Source organism: Vidua chalybeata, chromosome 4 (genome assembly GCF_026979565.1).
Source record: "Vidua chalybeata isolate OUT-0048 chromosome 4, bVidCha1 merged haplotype, whole genome shotgun sequence".
In the NCBI taxonomy this organism is placed as follows: domain Eukaryota; kingdom Metazoa; phylum Chordata; class Aves; order Passeriformes; family Viduidae; genus Vidua; species Vidua chalybeata.
Window position 1 is genome coordinate 20,747,109 of NC_071533.1, and position 21,435 is coordinate 20,768,543.

The 21,435-nt window shown below is 37.6% G+C and overlaps 1 protein-coding gene across 2 annotated transcripts in view; it reads left to right on the forward strand.

Annotated features, from left to right (window-relative positions):
* Positions 1 to 21,435, forward strand: part of GRID2 (glutamate ionotropic receptor delta type subunit 2) — a 686,989-nt gene that overhangs the window by 296,136 nt on the left and 369,418 nt on the right. The window lies entirely within an intron of this gene.

The following is a 21,435-nucleotide window of genomic DNA, read 5'->3' on the forward strand; positions in this document are numbered from 1 at the left end:
ACCCTTTTTTATCGGTGAAACAATTGCAAGGAACCCTTTGAATTGTCTGTTTCTGAAACTGCAATTCATTAGGTGTAAGCACAAGGTATTTAATAGATTTTTTTCCCAGTAGGCTCTACTGTTTGTAATAAAGGATTTCTTTGTAGATTTTAAGAAACAGAGTGTACTAATTTTGCAAAGTCAATAACTAGGCAGTGCACAAGATATGGAAATACACATTTATATACTCACACTGCGTGTATTTGCAGCATGCAAGTAGAAAAATTTCTATCCCTGTTGAACACTGCAAGATGGTTAGAAGAGGTTAAGATATAAACTATTAATATATTTCATGCATTTTAAAGAGAAGGCAAAGGCTAATCCCTGAGAATTCTTGCCCAAAAACCTTGTGTTGCTTTTGAAGGCAGTTTCAGCAGTGGAATACACTCCTGTTGCTTCCTGTGAAAATGTAGACCAGCTCAGAAATTTCAATCTGCTCAAACACTTTGCTCTCTGCTCTTGGATTGAAAAAGTCCCTGAAGTACACCAGCCAGTTCTTGCCAACTTCTGGTCTCATTTTAGGAGGTCAAAAATACTCCTCTCAGTTCTGAAAACTTATAGCAAAAAGTATTTTGATGTTGAATATGCTTGAAGGCAGATGTGTTGTGCTTCACTACTACATTATGTTACAACTTGTGAAGGTAAGGCACAGTTCACCTACTGTGAACTGAAAAGTTTCACAGTAGGTGAAAAATTCAAGGACCCATAACTATTTTGAATAAACTCTGAAATACAGGGCAACTTTTCTGTCTGCCTACCTCTCTGTTATGATTCCTACCAGTGTGGCATTACAAAGCTGTTTGAAAGTCATCAGAAATTTTAGGATCCCATCTAATAAACTAAAGAGGTCAGGTTTTCTGCAAGTTTTCCTTCTGCTCAGAGCTCTTTAAAGTAATCCTAAATGCTTTGGGAACTTATCCCTTTGAAACAGCAAATACCAACATTTCTTGTATACTGTGTTGGACATTAGACCCATATCTTGAATCATTACATTGACCCTGTGGCAAGCATCTTTTCTTAATCCCATGGTGCTTTAATTTCTAGCTCCAAAATTAGAAAGGGCCTTGTCATAGTAGTCCAGTAAATCTCATGCCTTGCAGGAAGCTTGGCTATCTGTGGCAGGTGGAAGTCAGTAGAGTATCATGGTCACCTAGCCTATAATGTCCATTAGTTTATTGGTATTAATAAAGCATATTTGAATTCAAGAGTAATTTGTAAACTCTTCAAATTCTAGTTGTACTGCATTGCTTGCTCTTGTGTGATGGAAGTTCTCCTCTGAGCCTGAAAAAAAGTCTTTTGTGAAAAAAGGTCCAACAAAACTGATATATTCCTGATGGGGAAGGGGGTGGAAAGGTTGTTTTATTTAGCCTTTTCTGCTGTAAAATGACATAGATAAATATTAAACTTCTCTTGTTGCAATTAGAGGTTCTGGTAGATTACCTCTGCTAGAGTAAAGGTGTTATTCCTAATGTTTCTTGCACCTTTTTTCTTTCTTATTCCAAAAGTAGCATTTTTTCTAGTCTTTGGAGTTTTAGTGATTGCTTTGGGGGGGTGTGTGTGTACATATATATATATATACATACAAAAAAAAAATCATCATTTTTTTCATCTTTATATATATCATCTTCTTTTTCATCTCGGTACCTAGTGGACAGGCATCCACAAGTATGCATTGTCTTTATGGTATGTTGCCTATGGTCAACAAGAGATAGTATTTTCATGAGTCCTTGAAGGTATCAGCATGAGGAAAAAATATTTTCTACAGCTGCTGCAGAAAGGGGTTCATGCTACCATTTCTAGTAATATACAGAGACACCCATATATTTATATATAGCCATAACTTGAGTGAAATTCCACCATAAGGGTGCAGGAAATGTTATGCTGGAAACATTTTTCACATCCAGCAGACAAAGACTCTCCCAAAGCTGGGTAGTTTAAGAGACTACTGAGCATTCTCACTGTTCAAACCAAAACTCCCTGATCTCCTGTTATCATTTTAAGGACTATCCTCACCAGCATTTTTGGTACCTACAAATTTCAATATGAAAACTTAATTATCTTCTGTAGGAGTACTATGGCCAAAAAGTAGTGGGCATTTGTGGAATATTCTTCTTCTTTAACACAAAAATTCTCATGTAATAATGCTATATAAATGGAAGACTGTTACTGCTCATTAAAGAAAATAGTTTAGAAGACTTGAGGATAAAGAACAGCAGATTAAATTTGTTTTAATTACCAAGTAGAAGGCATAATGAAAGGAATTTGTTGTAAATGCTGTAGATTTCAAAGACAGCATTCTTTTCCAGTTAGCTGATTCTAAATTTTGTTTAATAATTCCATCAAATTTTACTGGCAAAAGAAATGGGCATTAATTAATGTCAGTATTAAGAAGCTTCTGGAAAGTAAGCATGGAACTGACTTCACTCAGAGCAGCAGAGGAGAGGCTTGGAGGGCTTTAGAGAGACTGGGGGATGGAATATTACTGCTGGGAAAGGAGCCCTGACACACTGACCAGTGCTTGATTTTTAGTGCCTAGGGGGCTTGACTGCTATTTTGGCTTTACTTTAGACTTGCCAGGTAATCAGTTGTTGGATGATGGTACATTTGGGCAGTCCAGGGAAGAGGGATCAGGATGATTTTTCATGTGAGTATTCAATCATGAAATTGCATTTTTTCCTCTACCTTGTAAATCTTGGTTTATTTTCACCATGCTGCACCTCCTAGCTCTTTATTCAGTGTGCTGCATGGATCACTTTTTTCCTTGGTAGGTGCACAGTTATCCTTACTTGTAGCAAAACAGCAAGCGTAAACCAAGAGCTTTCCTTTCCTAACATTCTTAGTATTTAGAACTCTAACACCTTTCCTCACTGATTTCCCAACAGTTTGCTGTTCATGCAAGAGGAGTAAGGAGAGCATCACTGCTGTCTCTCCCAGACTTTGTATTTCATTATGAAACCATAAGCATGAGCATTGCATAGTCTTGGGCAAACAGGGAATAGGTGGGTGTATTTCCAGGAGGCTGATGTGCCTGGTAGACTGTGTCATTTGAGAGTGCCTCACATGGTGGAACCTGCAGCAGGACAAAGGTTGACACCACTTTTGGTGTCTTTCTGTTGATGATATTTTGGCAGTTATATGATCAACCTGAAGACTTCAGACCATTTGTTGCTTAGCTTGTAGTGCCAAACATGAAATCTGCCCATCTCCAGGATAGGGTACCCTGAATACTGTTTGTGATGCAGTTTTTGGAAATTCAAATAAAAGATGTGCACATCTTATTGGCTTTGTTCCTTCATTCCCAAAGGAAGCAATGCATAACCCTGCAGTTTGTTTTGCTTTCTCTTTGCTGTATCCTGCAGCTACTGATGAAATTTCAGCTCACTGCTGGTTGAAAGAATGTGGAACAATTTGCCTTAACTCAAAATGCACTGATTCACAGTGCAAGAATAAAATGCACAATAAGAAAACATTGAAACTTTGTTTTTCACTTCAAGTAAGGATTATGAAGGAAGGACTCAGATGAGTGAGTAGAAAAATGAATTAATGATAAACGCAAACAAGTTATATGAAAGTTCTTCAGAAAGGAATATGCAGAGGTTTCATACCAAGAGTGGGTTGTGGTGTTTCATCTCTGGGTGAACAGGTGCACAAACACAAATGAAGAGATCAAATCCACGGTCACTTTAAAAGGAATGGAAGATGAAGGGCTGACTTGCAATGCTTTTACTTTAAAATATTCAAACTCATTGTTTTAAAGAACAATGACAGTAGGAGAAACCAGGAGTACCTTAGCCAAGCCTCTGAAATAGTCAGATGGTTACAGTGGGAGCTACAGCTTCAACTCTGTCCAATCAAAAGGGAAGAACCTCACTTTCTTATTCTGTGCAAGGCCCTAAACTATTGGCAGTGAGAAATAGCAGTGACCAATTTAATCTGTGACAGATTTGATACTAAACTTCAAACATTGAAATGTGAATATGCCTTCAGTTGTCAGCTAATTTAAGAAGTGAAGGGTTTTTTTTGACAAATAACCTAAGTGATAAAAAAATCACTCATTTTCACTAAATTCCACAGTCTTCATTGAAGGAGAGTAGACATTCTTAGCTAATGCAGTGTTCCCTCTTGTCCAGGGTATGAATCTAGGTGTTAATCAAACTAATTTCTGTGGTGTTATCCCTCGGTAAGGAAGTCTGTGACAGATCTGCATACTTCACCATTTTTTAAATTTGATTTTGAGGACTTCACTGGGACTTACAGAAAGATGCAGTTCAGCTGTCTTTTTTTTTAAGAACCAGATCTCCTCTGTCCACCCAGTTTGAACTGCTTTGATATGACTTCTGTGCAGTGGATAAGTTACTCCAATCTTGAGACCTCAGAAGCTTATGTGATGCAACAAAGTTTTGAAAGAGTCTCTTTTTTAAACTGGCATTTTGAGAGTAATATTTTTTCCTCTTCCTAGCTCTTAGCTAACCAGTAATGATGCAATTCTAGTTATTCTCTAAAGGTATTATTTATGTAAGCAAAAAGAAGTATTGTTAAACCTTGGAAGAATAGAAGATTAGTCAGTTCCTCAGCTGTGTGTGCCTTGTGCTAGATTGTTTAGAACCTTGTTTTGTTCTTAGTAGATCATTCTAAGACAATGGAGTACCTTCATGCCAATAAAGATCAGCTGGTGCTGTCTTTTCTGCTTAAGATGTGCAGCTTGACAGGACCTCTGTATGTCGATCAATAGCAGACTATTAAGAAGATTAAAATATGGTCTAGAAGTGACAGCAACAGGTTGAGAATTGAAAAATCTCTTTTCTTCTCCTGCCTCTGCCTGTGACTGGACAATTTACTTACTGTCTCATTGCCTTATTTCCATTACATGTAAAATGACTTTATTAGTGCTGTTGCAACAAGTCTCACTATTAAGGTTATTCCAATGTCTGTGCAGTGTATAGAGAAACACTTTGCTGTTTAATACCCAGCATTAGAGCAGCTTTTTGCCTGCCGTTAAACAAGGTACCACATCCAAAACCAGGGGTGGTATTCTCTGAGTAGAAATTGCTGGCCTGCTCAGGGTAGGGTACTTCCCTATGGCACTGCAATGAAATGAAAAGGTTAGATGGGATGTATAGGAGGTTAATAAGCATATAAACATCTTCCTCTCTCTTTCAGATCAGTGTGTATGGCATTTCATTTCCAGAGAAAGGCACTTGTACTTTCAGTGGGTGCCAGTAGGTGTAAAGCTTAGCAGAGCTCAGGGGATTTACAAAGACTGAATATTTATTTGGCCAAATAAATTTTCTTCTGCCTAATCCTAATCAAGTGTAAAGAAGTGGTTTGTTTCTTTTACCTCACTGAATGCTTACTGATGCTGTAGAACCTGCCTCTGGTTTTATTGCTGCTGGCCTTTTCTGCCAGCAACTCTTTTCCAGATAAATGCAGAGTTTTTATTGACAGCTTATCTTAACAGATCATATGATGAAGGATGTTTCTGTGGCAGAGGTAGAGGGCAGCTGTGAGATGGGTTTTATTGGCTATGATCCAATTTATCTAAGTTGTCTCTCTTGCTGTGATTCATCAAGTACTATAAAAAGTAGTTGTGAAATGGGCAGGGGAAAAGCCCCAACAAACCTATTTCTGAGGAAAAAGGCACTTTATGTCATGGTGTCCTGTATTAAGGCAAGCCAAAAAGAGCAGATTCACCCTGGTTCTCTTCTAGGTCAAGCTGTATGTGGTGACGTTCCTCTTAAAATCAGCAGATGGATTTCTGCATTGAGCTCAGGTGTGGATTTTGGAAAAGGCTTGTAGTCTTAAAACCAAAGAAGTCTTTCAGAGCACTTCTCATATCAAGGTAGTGGTGGGTTCACATGTGTGCTGTATCTTCCTGTCCAGAAAATGTTCCAGCACAATTTTGGGCCAGGTGCCCCATTTTACACAGAGCTCTGAGCATTGCCAGAGGGACTCAGACTCACCAGGTGTGTCTGACAGTAGGAACTGGGCTCTGCTTTCCTGCCTTTTACCTTCCCTTCAGCTGCGTGGCAGGAAAGGGAGATGTTATTTAAAGCCACGTAGAGAAGAATCATGCATTTCCATGACTCCCCATAGAGAGAGGGGCAGAAAGAGACTGTTTTGGAAGCTCCGGCCTTTGTGAATATCTGTGTTGTGGTGTTACAAGCAAGAATAAATAGAAGAAGAAAAGTGGGGAAGTAACAGCAGTTTGACATACAGGCACATATGTAAAATTTTACATAAATTTTATCTAAAGGTGTGATTGTTATATCATGCCTATTTAATTTCTCAGGGATGGTTGAATTCCATATGGGTGGATGATGCCAGTGTTTATGAACTGTGCATATTGCTTAATGACTCATTTCTCAGTGAGTTGAAAACGTGTAATTTAATATTTCCAAGGGATGCAACCCAAGGCCTGTTGGCATCATGAAAGAATATGAACTTAAGTGGGCTTCACTGCAATATCTAACGAGCTAAATCTGGTATTTGCTTTCTGGCTGGGGAATTTTGCTCTACTGAGGGGAAAATCCCAGATTCATGCTTAAATTAAAGATATTTGCAATAAAAGTAGGATAGACTACTTAAAATAACTTATTTCTAATATCTGCAGATTTTTTAATACTTTAAAAGTTAGAGCTCTTCTTGTTATTTCACTTAGTATTGTTTTGTTCATCTCCAAGTTTGAGTCCTTTCTTAAATTTTTTCAGTAATGCATCTTTCATTATTTTAGTTATTTTGGGTGTTTTCTTGTTATCCATAATTAGCTATGATTTTGCTTATTTTTAAAATTAATAGAGACTGTTTGCGCAAAGATGGTACTCTGTTTAAAGGTGCTTTTCTACATTTGTTCCTTTCAGTTTGTTGTGGGCAAGCTAAAGCAGATAACAGTGAATGTACTCAAATGATGTATTCATAAGGGATTCTGATTAGTAACACGTAGGAAATAATCTAGTGAGGACAAAGAGTGCCAGTATGAGCCACTTTTATTTGTTGCTTCTAAATTATGAAGCTGTTTCCTCTTTGGAGGCAGAAATTCTTCATAAATTGGTAGGTGGAACCTGACTTAATGACCATGAAAGATTTGTAAGCTGGGGAAAGAAGTAATTGTCCTTTTTAAATATTTGGAGAGACGACCCTGGAATTTGCAAGGTTTGTGAAGAAGTTGCTTAAGCATTGCTGTATGACTGATTAATCCTCCAATTAATAACATTCATACTGAAATGGCTTCTTATATGTTAGTAGTGGCACCAAATGACCTTGAGATATTTATGCATAAAACAACTTACTATATATAGCAGTGATATTAAACAGTTTTTGCAATTTGCAATTAAATAGCTTAAAGAAACTTTAACCCTTACTGACTGTTTAAGCATCAAAGATATTCTAAAGAATATTTTTCCACTTTCAGTAGTTATCCCTTAATTTACATGTAAAGACAGCTTGTAACAGAGTAGGCTTTAATTAAAATATTCCCAGAATTCTCTGAGCTGGACTTGAATAAAGGTTTACCATGGGGGGGAAAGACATTTCTAGTTTGTGCTGGGTTTTGAAAAACCTTGTATGCTATATTGATTTCTGTAATTGTCACTGAGAAAAAAAGTGTCATCTGAAAGTTTTCCATATGTACAGAAAATGCATAGAAAGGTCTTTTTTAGTGTATGGAAACATTTTTTTATGCACCCATACTTCATGGGAGAAAACTGCAATAAAATAGATATCCTTTAAAGTGTATTTTGAAATTTGGTATGAGTATAGACAAGTTTTAAAAGCTAATACTGAAAAGCATTCATTATAAGAACAGTTTTGTTGGCCTGTTTCAGTTGGTACTGGTCTGTACCCTATATGACAAAATGCGTAATGTAGGTATTAACAGCAGAATCTGGAACTAAGCAAGTGGAAAACATTGAGTAAGAAAAAGTCTTACAAGGTAGCACTTACTGGAGGGATAAATTGACAGTACTTTTATTCTTTTCTATTTGAATTTTGTTAGAAAGAAAAGTGCAGCTAGAGTATACCTAAGTATATCATAAATGGTTACATGTCAATGTGAAAGCTTTTCTTTTTCCTCTGAAGTGGGGATTTAAGTCACTCACAATATTCCTTCCACTCGCTTGACTATGAAATACTGTAATTCCTCAGAATCCGATGTACAGTTCAGCCCGACTCCTGGAAAGAGAACTATATTGCTTATTAAATTAGGCTTCCTTTCAGGGAGGTTATCCATATGGTTACAGGTTCTGTTTAGGTGCCCTCAGAGGATTCAATTCATGAGATCAGCTTGCTTGGTTGGGATGACAGAGCTCTGCCATTCTGACCAATAAAACCATAGCATTTTTTAACGCTCTCAAGTGTTGGTTTACTTTTGTTTTGAATGAATCTTTAATAGAGATGAAGCAGGGATAAACAATGATTTCCTCCTGATACTGACCATCTTTTTGGAGAACTTGGAGATTCTGATCAATGTGAAACTTCCTATTTCAGTATCCATCCCTGAAGTATCTGAAATGACCTGCTTAGTAATCTTCCATTCAGGATATACATTAGACTAATATATAGACTAATATATTATATACATTAGTTTGTGTTCCATCAAACATGTTCAGACTTATTCTCATAAGTCCAAGATTTTTTTCTCAAATACTACAAAGTACACAGTCGTCTGTTAAGTGAACTCTCAGGGCATGAACAGATTTTTTTTCAGGTTAGGGGATTAGGAATTTACCAGTAGTAGATTTTGTTTGTCTGCTTGTTTAGTTATAGGAGCTTAAGACTTTTCAGATAAGCTGCAGTTCCAGCTTTTACATGTAAACTTTTTAATTATTCTTCTCTTAAGTAAATTTTTCTTTATCTCCTTTCTCTTTTCCATATTCTTCATGTATCCTTTCATGGTAGTAGAAACCTAATGATTTTTTTTTTTTTCTGTATAGTCTGTTTTTTACCTTAAAATTTCATTGTATCTTAATGCATAGTTTGGACTGGTTTCATAAAAGTGAAAAATTATGCCTGGATCATTAATAGAGTCTTACCCTCTCTCACAATTTTTGGAATGGGTTTTGGGTTTTTTGGGTTTCTTTTTAATTAAATGATATGCCCATTCATTCATGGTAAGCTCAGAAGGGTACCTGGACAGAAAGGAAGAATTGAATAACACTGCTGATAAGACATGCAGAAATAAATGCAAATGACAGATAATCTGTGGTGTTGCGTTCTTCCCCTCAGTCCCAAGCTGCTTGGGGAGCCCAGCTAGGCTCTGTGTATCATCCGGGAGTCCGGGACTGCCACCGGTTCGGAGGCTCTAGTGCCGAGCCTCCACGTGGGCTGCCGTGTTGTGTAACTGGTGCTGGGAGGAGATGAAGGGGCGAAGGAATAGCACACCCTGCCCTGCATGGCTGGAGGAGGTTTATTGCTTCATGGTGGCTGTGGTGGAGGGCGGTGTCCATCCCCCAGCGCCCACGTGGACAAGATGGTGACAAAACAAAGGGCGCATGGGGTTTTATAGGGGGCAGGCAGACACGGGCGGAAGCCCCCTCGCCCGATGGGGACAGGCAACGAGGGGGTGATGTGGACCACGGCAACCAATGGGAACACGACAGGGGTGGATACAGGGTTCTGGTACGAGTAGGGATACGGGATGGGGTAACAGACACAGAACTCTCAGGAATGAACCAGGGGGGTGGCCACAAGACTGGCATGGGAAGGCTCCAATGGTAAGTGACCCGGAGGGAACCATCGTGGGGGATATGGGGGTACATAGAACCAGCTAACTAACAGTTATTGGAACCCCTAACTGAACCAACCTGGGATGCAACAATAATCCTTTAAAAAACACTGACTGGTAAAACCAAACGCATCCTTCCTTCTCTCTGATGTCCCAAAATGCAAGATAGTAGAATAACTGTATGGTATTGGTAAATACACACCTAACTGGGAGATGTAAAAAGACATGAGTTGGGGTCTTGGGTGTCTTTCAAAAGCATGATTCTCTTCCTCCATTTCCAATGAAAAATTGTAGAGGAAAATATGTGATTGCTTGTCAAAATGCTCATAGAATTAAGTAGAATTTGTGTATTTTCACTGTACAAAAACCTATTTTAGGCTCAAATATTATTGCTTCTTTATATTACCTTGTTATTCTTACTGTTTCCCATACTTTGGTATCTCTGAGAATACGAGAATACAAAAATTTAACTCCTGTCACATGCAGGAATTTCAGTCTGTGTGTCTGCTCACAGCATTGCAAGAGGTGAGAATACATTATTTTTTAGCACAGGGTGGCATTGTCACAGGAAGAAGCATCATTAATATTCACTCAGATAAAGAGATGTGATCTTAAGTTATTTTGCTAGGATTCAAATGCCTGTTTGTTGTATCACTGTAATGTTTGACCATGGCAAATGCATTGCTGTGCCGAGAAGTTTCCTGTATTGCCAGAGGAGGAGGCATAAACATCACACACCACCTCTGTGGCTGCCAGTCTCATGAGGGTTTGCAGTCACAAATTTACACAGAGTTTGTACAACCCATGCAGAGGCAGAGAATGAAGGCAGAGGGACTACAACAAAAAAATGTGGTTATTGTTTTGGTAGCTTTCCAATTCTTCTTTTCTGAGTTCTTCAGAAAGTCAAACATCTTCTGAGACTAAGCCCTAGGTTTGGTTTAAAACTTAAGCATGTGGTGAGAAGATGGGAACAATTCAAATAATTGATGCACTGGGTGAATAGCCAAATATGCATGGGCGGGCCAGTTCCCCATCTTCTGTGATTGTTTTTGAAGTGCATTCAGGCTTCTTTCACCCAGGTTATCAGGAGCTGTGGGCCAGTGTAACAAGAACTGTATGAGTTTGCAGGGCCCCACGCTGGGCAACTCCCTGAGGGCTCCCCTGACAGGGGGAGAACCTCCTGAAGCAGTTCTTTGTCAGGAAAAGCAGACTCATGGGACTTTTTTGGTCTTCAGGTTCTTGTTTTATTGTTATCTTATCAAAACTTCAGCACACTGTCTGCACCAGACTCTGCGTGCATGAAAAACAGCACAAAAACGGCTAACAATCTCTTGTTACAAGGCCTTTTAAGTCTAATAAAAAACTAAGCTACCCAATTAAGAAGTGACACCTGCATTATTTTCCTTTCTAACCCTATAACTGACCCCTAAAGACCCGCAACGCGGATTTTTCTGTCCAGTTACAAGATACCACCTAAACCCAAGAAGAAAGGAACTCGAGGCAACACCCTGTACCCTCCGTCTTGTATCCATCTTTAACATACTAAAAATCCTAAAACCTAAATTTCTCACCCATGTGACATACTACACTACTCTCTACAATATCTACAATCTATTTAACACTTTTGTGGTTTTTAGTTTACCTTGAGGCTTTGGAAGTTTTCTCCATGAATGAGGGTCAAAGTCAGTGCTCCCCTGGGGGTCAGAACACCCAGGAGCAGAGAGAGAAATATTCCCAGTGCCCTGGGTTTCCACAAAACTGTTATTTCTTCTCCCCAGGAAACTGTTTTGTCAAACCAGGAAAACAAGTTGCCTGTTTTGTCTTAGAATTGCAACTGCTTGCCCACATAACTTTTGTTTTCACTTCTCTTTGGTCACTGACATGATCTTTGCTCACAGATCAAGGAATACAAAGTGTCTAATCTGTAAATAAGCAGTTCACATCCTCCCTTCTCACGCTTGGAGGAAAATTTTGGTACCTGATAATGGATAGATTTCCTCTTAAATAACCACCCTTGTCCCTTGCCAGTTCATGGTGAAGGGCATGACTGTGTGCTGAGTTTTTGTCCCCTTCATTTCCCTAGGAACTAGTACGTAAAAGACTCTGAAGACCAGCAGAGTGAGTCTGGATTTGGGGAGCTGACTTTCTAGAACATGATTGTGGTGATTATGTTCAATCAGAGGAAAGATCAATGTTGTGATTTTTCTCCCAATTTGATTTTCTCCTCGTGAGCTAATGTAGATGTTGGTTTGTTTTGTTTCTTTTTACCCTCAAAAATGAGATTTTCAATACATAATCGTGTGTCATCTCCCTCTAAAACCTTGGAGGACATTTAGGTCCCTGTAGCCCCTGTGATTTTAGCAGTTACTGAGCGCATATTGGTTAATAGGAAATTATTAGAGTGGATTTCCCTCAGTGTGAAAAGCTGCTTTGCCATGCATTTGTAGGAAAGGCAAAGTTTGGTAGGAAGTGGAACAAAATAGAGATAAAAAGGTGCAAACAGGTTAAAGGTAACATCATGTTTACCAAGTATTGCCCACTGTTTGTACGGACACTTGTTTTGCCATTGAGATGCATTAGAATGTAGTTCATATGCAGATGGGTGGGTGGGGAAATTGGGACTTTGGAGAACAAAGCTCTCCTTCTGTAAAATATCTTGTTTATTATTATGCAGATATTCAAATCTGAGGGCATCTAGATGTTGCTTTAGCCGTGATGAAATGAGGAAAAAGAAATGTGTTGAGAGTTTGATTCTTCTGCTGCCTTTGGCCCTTGTTCTGAAAAATACAAAATGCTTGGCATATTTTTATTTGCCATTAAAACAGCATGTACCTAAGGTAAAGTATGCAATTAAGTCTCCTCTAATAAATGTCCCCTTTGTCAACACATCTTTTTACTCCCCGGAATCTAATATAAGCATGTATTTTCCAAAACAATGTAATAAATGGCCTTTAACAGTTCAATAGATGAAATGCTGCTGCCTCCTCTGCTGTATTCAAAGCCATTAAACACGGTGTATTCAGAGAATTGCCAGCTTTGTGGCTGTTTAGACCCTCAAAAGCACAACCTGTTACTAGAGATTCTGTGTAGTTCATGCTTTCTTTCTTTGAGACAAATGTACAAAGGAGATAATAGGCTGGATGGCCTGCTTTCAGGAAGGCCAGGAATCAGATTCCCTGCTGGGATAAAAGATTGAGAAGTATATACTTATTTGCACAAGTAGCAGTGCCAGCTCAGGCTGTCTCTTGTACAGTTTCTCTCCATCTATAACTTGTTTGTAATGCAGCTTTTGCTGTAGTTTCTGGGTCTTGCAATGAAAATCCACCTTAATTTTACATTGTTCCATCTCAAATATTGTTGAACTGTTGTCTGTGATTTTGACCTCCTGGATATTTCCTGTCTAACTTACTCCTAGGGTTGTGTTTTATGACTCAGGATCTGCTGTTTTGCTCCAATTTGCAGCTGAATGAGACACTATATAATGACACCAGAATTTGCATTGAGTATATGCTCTGTGAGGTCCCTGACACCTGATACATTTTGTGGGCAAGACTTTGTGTTCCTGTGGTTTGCTGATGCTAAAGACCAAGTACCACTTTTTTACCTCTGGTTTAATATTTTATTTAATGCCTGTATGCTTTAACAACAGCATTTACAGCTTGTTATTTATTAGGAGTGTTGTATGTGCCATTTGATAGTGACATGCTCCGAGGAACTGTAAGTCAAATTGCCTCTTTGATTATATATTCTAAAGTTAATTTTCCTGTATCTCAGCTGTTTCCTTGGAACAGCTCTGGAAGAGTCTTACTAAAAATTGGTCAGAATTTCTTTTTGAAGTTTGGGCTTTTATTTTGTTTTAGTTGGGTACCAGAGAAAGCAAAATGTAAATGGGTATTTCTGGGATCACTGGCAGTGATGTGAATTGGTCTTAAACAGAAGATCCACATACATATAAGTTCAACTGCTTTTAATGCTGATATTAAGGGTCAATATCTAGGTTAGGCACTAGGTTTCACTGCCATGAAATAAATTGCACAAGAGACAAGGGCATCTTAGTTGTTTAATGGAAAGAAGAAAGTCTTTGAGCAAAAGCATGTAAGGTTAGTGTTGATGATACCATTCCTGAACACTAATTATAGATAATTAGTCCCTTGAATATTTAACTTTGAGGTAGTTAACAAAAAGGTGTTGTTGTTTTGCAAGGCAGATAAAGAGTCTGAAGCAAATTGGGCATGTCCTCATAGACTCAGAGACAGTCTCTGAGAGCAGTAGAAAGGTCATGTTCTGATTACTAATCCAAACAGCAGTCCTTGCAGGCAAAGGGTCTAGACTCTGACTTGGTTCTTTTGAAAAAATTCATCTTCTGAGCTGATGCCACATGACTGGAGATAGCAAAGCACTAGATCTTAAAGATAGATAAGGCCATGCTGTGCTCTTGCATGAGGTTATGATTCCCTAGCTGCACTCAATTCATTATAGCCCGGAGAAGGGAAAGCAGTATGACAGAGCATGGCATCTTTCTAAACAACTACATCAGTAGAAACCCCCTGCAGAATTTTAAGTCATTCATCATCTTCCCACCCTCATCCCTCCTTGTTGTGCTGATAAAATACTTTGCATCCATTATTAAAACACATCTTTCTGTATTAGAATGGCCCTGCAGCCAAACCTGTTCTCTGCTTTGTTATGTGAGGCCAGAAACTATACAAACTTCTAATTTAATGTGTTTTCTGACAGTCCGATGTTGTTAGACTGCTCTTGGCAACTAACTTTCTTGTTTCCATTGTTTTCATGAATCAAAAATGTGCAAGTTAAAATGAGGTGACATATTTGTGTTTGGTTTGCATAAAATTGAATGGAAAGCCTTAGCACAAACTTTATTGAAAGGAAACACAAGCCTGTAGTAATGGGTGCCCAAACCAAACCACCCAGTTCTAACCTAATGTGAGTTCCAGACTTGGTAAAATGCCCTGCCATGTTGATTCTGATATAGAACAGCACCCTAAAGATGTCTTACCTTAGCTCAGTTTCTCTTAAGACTGGGTGCTATTTAAAGTGAGCACAAATGCACAAGGTTTTTTTAGGTTTTGTGTGAATCAAAACAAGGTAGGCTGTAATGTGTGACCATCTGTCTAAAGGAGAAATAAAATTACATTAGAGATGCCGTATGATATTTAAGTCCTAATGGAGTCTTCTGATGTGAAACAATGTAGCAGATTAGTATCTAAAGGAAGAAATTGAAAGGGAAGGAGTATGAATAAGGTCCTCAAGAACTAAGTCAGAATTTTCTCATGTGAAAGACTTGTTTACATCAAGGGTTTTCTTGTTTCTGAAACAGTAAAGACAATATTGCTGAATTCTTCCCTGGACTATGATATTTGCCTTGGACAACAGGTGTTGTTATACCCCATTGAAGTGGTATCCTTACAGGATTCACAGGCTTTGCAGGAATGACTTTGGGGTCTCTGCTTTGGCATGTCTTTTAGCTCTCAATAGCTTCCTTCTGTGGGACCAGTTAAAGGCCTGCCAGTACAAGCTGTACTTTCTATAAACCTGATGTTGGCAGAGCTTCTTGCCCTGGTATGATGGATGTGCTTTGTTGGTGTAGGGTCACTCCAGCATGCCTGTTTTTTTTTAAGTGTCAGGAAATGCTCTCACTGCTGGAAGACCTGAGCATTAACACAGTACAATTAAGTTTGTATGCACCCATTTAGAAATGTTTCCATTTATACTCAGAATGAAGGAGCATGAGAGGTTTAGGAATATGGATGCTTTTCAAAGGATGTTTTGGAGGGCAGGGAGAGGGAAATTACTTGGTTGAAATGTTGCAAAATAAATACCAGTGCCTTTTAGATGTGAGCATGAAAGGATTTAAAACAGCTTGCTCTCTCAGTCAAGAAAAAGAACCTATGAAAGACAACAAGCCTACCTACCAGTAAATGCTCAATGCTTGTTCAATAACAAATTCCCAGTTCTTTTGTTGCCACACTGGCACAAGGGTCTATCCTGCTGCCATAAGTGTGTGGGGGATTCATAGAGCTAATTCCCATAACGCCAAGAGGGATTTTGCATGTAAATCTCTTACAAGAAGATTTTATGTTTTTTTTAATGAACTGTTCCATTTTATCTTAGCACCAATCTACAGATTGAAATTTTCCTTAGTATTGTCTGACAGACCATGACAAAACACTTAATGGTGACACAATGGCTCCTTCACAGCTGTTATAGTCTATTGTAGTATGTGGCGTAATGGGGGAATGTTTTAATCTGTTGATGCTCCACTCAGAGTAACGTGGATTATTGACAGGCTGCACTTGCTGCAAGCTAAACGTTGAGCATCTCCAAGTGTTCTGCAAGCTGCAACTCTATATTGCACATGTGGTATAGAAAATTTAGTATAGCAGCTGCTGATAGACAGCAGACAAAAATCTTGATGAGACTTGTCCAGTGGATGGTCTTACACACCAATAATCTCAAAGTGTGATCCTGTAAAGCTGTGTCTTGTCATGGAGGTCTGTCAAAGAAAAGCACTCTCCCAAATCTGAGCACTTGGCTAAAACAAATGTCAGTTTTACTTAGATGCTAAAAATCCTTGAATGTGCTATCATGTGGAAATATGTTTCCCCTTGGTGATAATTTTATCCATTTCCAAACTAATGCCAGGCATCTGTGCTTTTGTGTACTGGAAGTCCTCTTCAATGAATTATAGTTATCTTTACATGTGAAGATAAGTAAAGATTAATTTAGCCTAAAATGAACTGGGAGTCATCCTTGAGATCTGCCATTCATTGAGGGAAATAGCAAGTTCCACCATCTATGCAATTTGTTCTGGACACAGAACAATTTAACTAGCGGAAACCACTGATACTTCTAGTTATCATTAGCTTCAACTAGCATATTCAACTAGCTTTCAACTTTGCATATTTAAATATAAATTTAAAGTACATATCTTCATATAGAAAGAAAAGCATTAAGAATGTTATGATAAAAGAATGATTTTGCATGTCCCAGAGCCCCAAGTAACAATATTAAAGGGAATCTGATACTTCAGGAAGTCTGAGAATATGACAGAAGTAGTCCTGGGGCACTCTTTTTCTCCTGATCTATGTTTCACAAATCTGTTGATAAGTTATTGGAGAAATCTTAAAGAATGACTAGGACCTCTTACCCCATGTTTGCCATTTTAGTGTGTCATAGCACTGGGAGAGGGTTTCAAAGGTTTCCGGGAAGGATACAGGCAGTCGTACTCTTAGAGTATTCTGAGATGATGAAATTAAGACATAAAAGCACAAGTTGTGCGGCCATCTAGTTGTGGTGTAATTAACTTTCAGTATCAAATGTCTTTGGTAAATGATTTAACAGCAGAGTGAAGAGGCAAGTGTGTCATTCTGGTGTGTATTTTCAGATTTGAATAATTCAATAATGTTGACATGAAAAATAAAGAACCACAGTTTGTATGTCTCACACAGATTTGGAAACTCTGATTTCTAAATGGATGCAGCAGCTTTCCAAAGAACCATGTTAGAAATTGAGAAGCTTATTTCAAAGCTTAGGCTGCCAGCTGAATCTGCAGTAGGCAGAAATTTCACAGGGACAGCTTGTCTTGCAAAGTATCCTGCTGCTGTTTCTTTTTTCCAGTAATGGAAATAACCAAGATTAGACTTCCCTCTGTGCTGCACCTCACCGCAGTCCATATTTGAGCTTCAGATGGAAACAGAATATGCAAAGGAGAACCAGAATTATGTATTCTCTTAGGGTGATAAGACTTATATGCCTAGTAAGAAAGAAGATGCACATGGTACATGTAAACAAATGCTGTTATATGTGAGCCTGCAGCATCAGGGTTTTTTCCTAGCACTCAGAAAAGATTGTCACAAGCAGTCAAAAGTGGCTTGTGTTCAGGGCAATTGCATATAGTGAGATATACGTACTTTATGCTGAACAGTATGTATAGAATTACAAAATCATTTAGGTAGCAAAAGACCTTTAATATCTAGTCCAAATGTAGATATATGCTCAATACATAAAACAGAGAAGTATAGACAGTGTCCAGCGCCGTGGAGTTCAGTCTGGGCCTTTTCCACCTCAGAGATCCTTGCTGTGTCACACTTATCCCACTCTCAGCATGGCCAGAGCTGTGCCCTTTTGAAAACACAATCTCTCCCTGTTCACTAAGCACACATGAGCCTGGAGGTTGGTAATATTCATCAGCCTTTCCTCCCCTCCAGGATCGCCGCTAGCCTGAGTCAGCACAAATATTTGCTAAGTTAATTAGACTTTTTCTTTAATCTCAGAGTAATTTGAAGTAAGGTTTGGGTTTATTCTTGTAATATTTAAGTGTATGCCTGGGTTCTTGCTTCTTTCTTCCAGTTCCTAGTTTAGCCATTGTGAAGTCAACTGTTAAAAACATGATCCTTCATTCAATTATTTGCTTATTTTATTTGATCCTTTTACAGATTTATGTATGGACTGTGCTATATTTTTGGAATGACTAAGTAGCTTTGTCTACCTGAGCCAGTGTAGGTTGAATCCCGTGGAGCTACTCTGTAGCAGACAAATAGTTATTGGAAATTGTGCACAACTCTTTCACAGTTCCTGTTTCATTTTGGTGGCATCTTCACCGAGCTGATCAATAACAGTCTGCAATTTCTCTAGTGCTTCTTTATGATGATGCAATGTTGTCAAAATCACAAAAGAACATCATTTGTCAACTTATGTCACTCCCAGCATAGCAGATTAGAAAATTGAGATCTCTGTCAAAATGATTTCCAGATCATCTCCCAAAGATTACCTCCTCAATTTTTTTTTTAAGTTTATGTTTTCCAACAATTTTGTGTGATTGAAAGATGAACATATTTTTTCCTTGTCTCCTTGGAGACCTTGAAATTAAGATGTTCTATATTTTAACCCACAACATAAACAAAATTAAATTAAAAATAGAGTATGTCCCTACTCTGGTCATGGCTCATAATTCTACTCAGTTCTGTAATAGTCTGACAAATTCAAGATTTAGGGGATTTTTCCACCTTTTAAGATGTTGTTGTTATTATTATTATTATTATTATTATTATATAATTATTATCAAGTTTATTTACTGGCGGTAGGTTGATTCAAATATAAGCAGAAATTTAGGAATAACTAAGTATGTGAGAGAATGAAAATGTTACCAGAAAAAGTCATCTTTGTCTCTCCTAGATTTCCATTTCCATCACACATTTCACCTCACCCCATTTTTTTGTGGGGGGAAATAATCTTCTGGATTTGAAGTTCTATCTTGCTCCGAGCTGCTTTAATTCACAGCCCAGTTAAAGTCTTAGCTGAATGGCTGGTTTATGTTTTCTCAAGGCTTAACATTGAACAATTTTTCCTCTGTTTAATCAATATCCTAAATTGGTCCAAAGTAAAAGTCAAAGGTAATCAAAAAGTCTTCTGAGCAGGTCAGATTAAAAAAACCCAAAACTTTATTATGTGATCAAAGTTTTGGATCAACACTTTTGTCAAGGCATAGTTTTGTTTCAAATCAAGTATTTCATGCCCCTGCCATCATGTGTACTCTCTTCCCTGCTCCCACCCCTTCATTCTGTCCTTTGAGGTGAACTTCTTCCCTGAAGGGTTAATTAATTTGCTGACACTGTGCAAGAGAGGAGACCCTCCATCAGACAAACAGCAGTCTTTCTGGAGTTACGATAGTACTACAATTTGTTATCATATTCATGCAAAATTACAGGATTGCTTCCATGTAGCTGTAAAAAAAACTCCACTAATTTTGCTTGAATAGCTATTTACAAGGGAGTTTATTAAATGGATGATAAGTAGTTACTTTTTTTTTCCTAGTTGGGATTTATCTTTAAAGTATCCTGTCTACTTAGCATCCCTGTATTATCATTACTGGTAAGATTTCATTGCTTCCTTTCTCTGTGCCAGTATTTTTGTAATGAAACTGGATACAAAAGCTGACTCATAGCAAACAGAAGTTGTTCACTCCTAAACAATGCTCAGACCTCGGCAACTCTACCCATTTCTTTCCTCTGCCACTTTGAACTTTAATGAGGAAAAAAGATACAGATTCTTGAGCAAGAGTCTCTCTTGTGAAGTCTGATTTCTAAAACATTGCCAAGATTGAAAAGCGCTGTTAAGAGGTAATCTGAGTCAATATTAGCATAATAACCATCTGTAAGATTGTCAAGGAAGGCTTGGAATTTATGACTTTGTACTGAATATGTTAGAATATTTCTTAACAGGAACAGAACTAATATGAACAATAAGCTGCATAGTCCAACACTGATATATATATATATATATTTATATATTTTTTAAATAAAATATTTAGTATATATAAATTTTTTTTCTTGGCAAATGGTAGGTACTCCATGTTTCCCTTTAGCTGTATATTCAGACCAATGAACATTTGTTTTCTCACTTACAAAAATGCATCAAGAAATTTTTAGACATATGTAGTCATAACCAAAGGAGAAAGATTGATGTCCATACTGGAAACACTAATTTTAACTTCTCATTTTAGAAGTAGAAACACTTGATGTGAGCAATTTTCAAAGTGCTGAGAGGAATGTCATGTCTGAATATTTAGAGGAATTTGTTGATGATCTGTAACTCGCAGTTCTCTTTTGAAAATCCATTTCCTCATGCTGTCCAAGTAGAAATACTCACATAAGCATGTATAAGTAAAAAAGTGATTGATTCCAGTCTGTACTTACAGTACATTACCTTTATGAAGATAACCAGAATACACTCTTTTGAAATATTCTCACCTTGCAACATAAATTAATGTTTTATTTGAATAATCAGAGAGTTGGGAATCAACTTCCATTGCAATCTTTGGCAGATCAGCTCACCTGGAGCTCTGGCAATGTATGTGTGACATTGCATGAAGCTATTTGAGGAACTTGCTTTTTAAAAATCTATTATGTTTGCAAGATTCTTGTAAAATGGTTATGGGAAACAAAAGCTTCCCTTCTGGATTAAAAATAACTATTCTTGATTTTTTTTTTTATATTACTGCATTAAGTAGGATAACTTCATGTTAGAAATAGAGTAAAAGTAATTTTGTTTCATAAAAATTAATAATTAGTTTTGCTTTTTATTCTTTCAGAACAGATTGAAAAAATAGGTTTGAATCAATGGCTAGATGTGTCTGCTGAAAAATATGTGCAAATCTGCTGAAATTAGTAGATTTACACCAATTAAGTATAATTATATAAATATTCATGCTGCTTTTAACAGTCATTTGCTACTTATAAAGGAAATTATTATTGTCATGGAAAATGTTTGCATCTAGTGTTTATCATTGTTGTACACTTTTGCTTTTAATAGGATTTCTAATGTAGCAGTATGGAAGCTTGAGTTCTTAATTTTGCTTTCCTCTAAATTCTCTTATGTTCTTAGTTGAAAGAGGGTCTTGATTTGGAAAGGAAAATTATTAAAAATAATCTGCAGACTTTGGTAATGTATTACTGCCTTCAGAGCCAAGTCAATCTTCAGTCTGAAGCTTGTGATTTAAAGGTATATTTTAATATGAGTATGGAAATCATCTAGGATAAAGCAGCATTAAAATATCAGTGTTTTTCTACAAAATACAATGTCGCTGTTTACCTAAGCATGTCTAGCATCTGCTTGAAATAACTGAGACTGTGATGAGAAACTGGGGAGTTTCTCATGAG